This window comes from Trichosurus vulpecula, chromosome 2, assembly GCF_011100635.1.
Source record: "Trichosurus vulpecula isolate mTriVul1 chromosome 2, mTriVul1.pri, whole genome shotgun sequence".
NCBI lineage: Eukaryota > Metazoa > Chordata > Mammalia > Diprotodontia > Phalangeridae > Trichosurus > Trichosurus vulpecula.
The window spans coordinates 428,541,917-428,548,285 of record NC_050574.1 but is presented as its reverse complement, the minus strand read 5'-3'; positions in this window follow the sequence as shown (position 1 = coordinate 428,548,285).

Here is a 6,369-nt window from a genome sequence, read left to right as displayed (position 1 = left end):
CCTCTTTTGGAGAGAATTTTAGTGTCAATATATCAATTTAATTCAATTTAATCTCCCATTATAGCTCTAATGTTCTATGAGTAAAATGTGAATATATGGCAAAGAATTTTAGCATCATCTCTGCCCAGCACCAGATTAGTGCCACCACAGCAGGGATTTTCTTTTACATGCGGGTGATCACACACGAGCTGCCACATTTATTCCAAGAGGTCATACATTTTTATAGCTATATAAATCCTCCTACCTGGCTTATTTCAATGATACTTTTCTATTTTAGGGCCATTTATTCTGTCTGTGAGGTAGAGCAATTCAGCAGCAGTGGAGAGGTTTCTGATTACCAAACAACACTTTACCTTCTTTGTTAAGTTACAAACGCAAAAGCAAGTTTCATGAATGTGTTGTATGGTCTATTATATTGGAAAAAATTGCAGGGATCCTTCTCCAGCTGTTCATGACCCTCATAGATCATGGGAGCACTCTTGGCAAGAGAGAGGGGTAGTGGGTTGTGGGGAGAGAGGGAGGGAGAAATTGTCAACAATGTGGGGATGAATCATTTCCTGTTTTCCATCAAAACTGATATGTTTGTTCATTTTCTATAGCAGAATTAGGACATGTGGCTATAATGCCCTTGTAAAGGACATGGGCAATTATTTAAAACAAATATGGAACATGGAGAGAGGCAGTGTTGCCTAATGCATAGAGTTCCGCCTTTGGAGTGAGGGATCTATCTCTGACATATACTAACTGTGTGACCATGGGTAAGTCACTTAAACTTTCAGTACTCCAAATAATTCTCTAATAGTATACGTTGCAAACAAGTTGATAATGTACTTTGGTATAAATAATTTTCACCTAGGAGTTTTTTGCAATGGTGAAATAATAAGTCATATGCATATTTACATATATTGTTTTGTGCGTGTATATGTGTGTGTGTATACACACATTTCAGAAAACATCTATCAGTTATAGACATAAACATGACTTCATTTTCTCTAAATCCCTTCTTGCACATACCCAGATGATAATAAGGATTAACATTAATATAGCATTTTAAAGTTTATAAAGTACTAAATATATAGTATTTTATGTGATGATATCTTTCCCTTTGTCTTTCTTCACAAATAGTTACATGTTCAGAGCAGGCTAATGGAAAGATGAATTGCTTTGGAGTCAGAGTACCTCAGTTTGAATCCTAGCTCTGCTACTTACTAGATGTAAGACCTTGGGCAAATGACTTAATCTTTCTGTACCTCTAGTTCCTCATCTTTAGAAGGAAAGTATTGGACTAGTTGCCCTTAAAAGTCCCTTCTAGCTATAAATTTATGATCCTGACTTTGAGTATTTGAACAGATCATTATTTAATCAATTCATTAATATTCCAATGCAAAGTATGAGTTAAATAAAATTATTAATATGAAAAATACAAGATCCATTTTAAAATCCAATTTTTAAAATTAATAAGCATTTATTTTTCTTCCTCCTGCTGCCCTCTCCATTGACAAGTAAAAACAAAAACTTTGAACTAACATGCACATTTAGGCAAAACAAATTCATGCAACACCCTTGTCTAAATGTATATTATTATTTCTGCATTTTGTGTCCAACACCTATCTATCAGAACATGGATAGCTGCTTCATAATCAGTTCCATTAAATTGCAGCTTATCATTGAACTGATCAGAGATCAATGTTTTATTTATAATAATATGGTAATTATATAAATTGTTCTCCTGATTCTGCTCACTTCAGTCTGCATTAATTCCTGCAAGTTTCAGTTTTCTCTGAACCAACTTCTTTCATCACTTTTTGTAATAGTACAATAGTATTCCATTTATTTACTATAATTTATTCAACCTTTCCCTAAATGATGGATACTCCCTTACTTTCCAGTAAATGCTATAAATATTTTTTTTTAGTCATTGGGACTTTTACTCTTTCTGTGATCTTACTGTTGGTGTGGACTTAGTTGTCATATTTCTGGGTCAAAAGATAGACAATATAATTAGTTCTCACTTCTGGCATGACTGGACCAAATCACAGCACCAATAACATTGTATGTTTTCTTTCTTTCTCTTATTTTCCATCCTTTACACCTCTTCAGAAAAAAGGGAAGAAAATCCTTGTAATCAATATCCATAGCCAAAGAAAAAAATTACAACTGCAATATCCAAAAATGTGTTTCTTATTCTATGCCATTTAGTCCATCCTCTCTTTGTCAAGAGGTAGGTAACATTCTTCATCACTGGTCTTCTGGAATTATGGTTGGTTGTTATATTGATCAGAGCCCTTAAATATTTCAAAGTTATTCGGCTGTATAGTGCTCTTACTATGTCACTTGTTCTTCTAGTTTCTCTCACCACTCTGAATCAGTTCATACTGGTTTCCCCAGAACCATCCTTTTTTTCCCCTTTGCTTACAGCATCACAATAGTACCAAACTGCATTCATACACCATAATTCAATGAAGTATTAATGTACTTATTTTCCCCCAGGTCTTCCAACATTCGGCATTTAATTCTTTTAGACATATTTGCTAATATCATAGGTATGAGAAAGAACTTCACCACTGCATTAATTTGTAATTCTCTAATGATAATTTGGAGCATTTTTTTCATTTTTCAAATTTCTTGATAATTTGTTTAAAAGTTTTCTATTCACATCCTTTGATAAATTATCAAGTAGGAAATGGCTCTTAATCTTATATATTTGACTTCACTTCTTATATCTCTTGTAAATAAACCCATATTAGAGCTTCATTAGAGAAACTTGCTTTGATTTTTTTTCCCATTTGCCTTTTTATCTTCTAATTATACCTACAATTTTGTTTATGCTAAAAATAACCAGAATTGTCCATTTTATTTTCTGTCGTACCCCCCCCCGGCCCTTATTTGGTCATGAACTCTTCTCTATATATAAATCCAAAAGGAAATTTCTTCCTTTCCCCTCTGTTACAGGGACTTTGGTGAAAACTATAGACCCCTGTCCTCAAAATAACATATTTATATGCATAAAATAAAATATATAATATTACAAGTAAAACTAAGAATATACTTAGGAAAATAATTATCAAAATGTCCAAAAGAAATTTACATACTACATGTTAAGAGCATCTGCTCTATCGATGTGATGAAAGATCTTCCCACCTATTCAATATGCCTCAGGTGGAGCTAGTTAAGGAAAGATTGATTAGAAGAGGCTTGTTTGTAGGCAGGCCCACACCCTTTTGCTATTAGGTGGTAAGCCCTAGGCCTGCACAGAGTGTGTGTGTAAAAAAAAAAAAAATATATATATATATATATATATATATATATATGTATGTATGTGTATATATATATACACATACACATATATACACACATATAGGTGTGCGTGTGTGTATATGTATATATACATGTGTGTATGTATATATGTATATATATGTGTGTATGTATATGTGTATATATACACATACATACATACACACACATATATGTATATGTGTATACACACACACATATTCATATCCCATGGGTAGCCATTAAGGTCAGTCTAGAGAACTGCAAAGAGTGGAGACAAGAGAGGTGTGAAGAAGACAGAACTGCGAGAAGAAAACAGAGCTGACCAAGAGAGAACTGGAAAGGCTGTGAGAACTGCAAGGGCTTTCAGAACTGCAAGAGGAGAGGACACAGGCAGGCAGACAGTTAGGATTCGTCAGTGGGTTTTTACAGGAAGGCCCTGGTAGAAGGGAAGGCTAGAGGTTGGCTTGGCTCTTTACTGTGATACTGTGTTTTAATCTCCTTGCTGTTATATTGAGGTAGACTTACTAGTTTTGAGATACAATTACTGCTGTATCAAATTGGGGTTATTGGTTTGGGGATTTGATCCTCTGGTGTCTGAGTGAATGTTTTACTTCTTCTGCCTTCTATACAGAAAGTATCTTACACTTTGTGATTCTGAACTATATATGCATATTCATGGTCACCATCAATATCATAAATCTTGCCTTACTGATACAGCATCACTTTATTCAAGATGTGATATTTTCTTTCAAAATTATGTATGCTTTTTAAAAAAATTTATCTGCAATTTTATCTTTTCTAATTTTTTATAATTAATTTTTTTATCTTTAGTTTACAACACATAGTTCTACATAATTTTGAGTTCCAGATTTTCTCCCCTCCCTTCCCACTCCCTCCCCAAGACGGCATGGAATCTCATACAACTACCATGTATAACTTCGCATTTAATTAATTTATACACTAGTCAAGTTGTGGAGAAGAATTATGACCAACGGAATGAATCACGAGAACGAAGAAACAGAACCATAAAAAAAAAACCAAAAACAAAAACAAAAGAGAAGAAGAAAAGGCGAGCATGTAGTGGGCCTCAATCTGCATTCAAACTTCACAATTCTTTCTCTAGATGTAGATAGCATTCTCCATCGTGAGTCTCTTGGAGCTGTCCTGGCACCTTGTGTTGCTGAGAAGAGCACAGTCTGTCAGGGTTGGTCCTCACGGAATCCATATATCTGTGGTTGTGTACAATATTCTCCTGTCTCTGCTCACTCAGAATTATGTCGTGTAGGTTTTTCCAGGTTATTATGAAGTCCGTATCATCCCCATTTTTTATGGCACAAATAGTATTCCATTACCTTCATATACCACAGCTTGTTCAGCCATTCCCCAATTGATGGGCATCCCTTTAATTTTCAATTCTTGGCTACCACAAAAAGAGCCACTACAAATATTTTGTACATATGGGTCCATTTCCCTCTTGTGTGATTTCTTTGGGATACAACCCTAGAAGTGGTATTGCTGGGTCAAAGGGCATGAACATTCTTATGGCCCTATGGGGGTAGTTTCAAATTACTCTCCAAAATGGCTGGATCATCTCAGAACTCCACCAGCAATGTAACAATGTTCCAATTTTCCCACATCTTCTCCAGCATTTATCATCCTCCTGCTTTGTTATTTTAGCCAATCTGACAGGAGAGATGTGGTATCTAAGAGTTGTTTTGATTTGCATTTCTCTAATCAGTAGTGATCCAGAACACTTTTTCATATGCCTACAGATAGCTTTAATTTCTTCCTCTGAAAACTGCCTATTCATATCCTTTGACCATTTCTCCATTGGGGAATGGCTTGTATTCCTATATATTTGGCTCAGTTCCCTGTATATTTTAGAAATGAGGCTGTTATCAGAGATACTAGTTGTAAAGATTTTCTCCCAGTTTTCTGCTTCCCTCCTAATTTTTGTCACATTGGCTTTTTTTTTGTACAAATACATTTCAATTTAACATAATCAAAATTATCCACTTTGCATTTTGTAATGCTCTCTATCTCTTGTTGGATCGTGAATTCTTTTCTATAAATCTAATAAGTAAACTATTCCTTGCTCTCCCAAATTACTTATAGTATCAGCTTCTACTCCTAAATTATGAACCCATTTTGACTTTATTCTGATATATGGTGTAAGATATTGGTCTATGCCCAAGTTTCTGCTCTACCATTTTCAAATTTTCACAACAGTTTTTGTGAAATAGTGAGTTATTAGCCCAGAAGCTGGCCTCTCTGGGTTTATCAAAGAGTAGATTACTATAGTTGTTGACTTCTCTATCTTGTATTCCTATCCTATTCCACTGATCCGCATCTCTATTTCTTAGCCATTACCAGGTAGTTTTGATGACTACTGCTCTGTAGTACAGTTTAATATCTGGTATGGCTAGGCCACCTCCTCTAGCATTTCTTTTCATTAACACCCTAGATATTCTGGACCTCTTGTTTTTCCAGATGAATTTTGTTATAATTTTGTCATAATTTTGTCCAGCTCAGTAAAATAATTTTTGGTAGTTTGATTGGTATGGCACTGAATAGATAGATTAATTTAGGTAACATTGACATTTTTATTATATCAGCTCAGCCTAACCATGAGCAACTGATATTTTTCCATTTATTCAGATCTGACTTTATTCGTGTGAAAAGTGTTTCATAGTTATGTTCATATAGGCCCTGGGTTTGTCTTGGCAAATAGACTCCCAAATATTTTATAGTGTCTACAGTAACTTTGAATGGAATTTCTTTTTCTTGTCTCTTGCTGTTGGGCTTTGTCAGTAATGTATAGGAATGCTGAGGATTTATGTGGGTTTCCTTTATATCCTGCAACTTTGCTAAAGTTGTTTATTACTTCAAGTAATTTTTTTACTTGATTCTCTAGGATTCTCGAAACAAATCATCATATCATCTGCAAAAAGTGATAATTTAGTTTCTTCTTTTCCTATTCTAATTCCTTCAATTTGTTTTTCATCTCTTATTGCTGCAGCTAACATTTCTAGTACCAAATTGAATACTAGGGGTGATAATGGACATACTTGTTTCACCCCTGAACTTATTGGG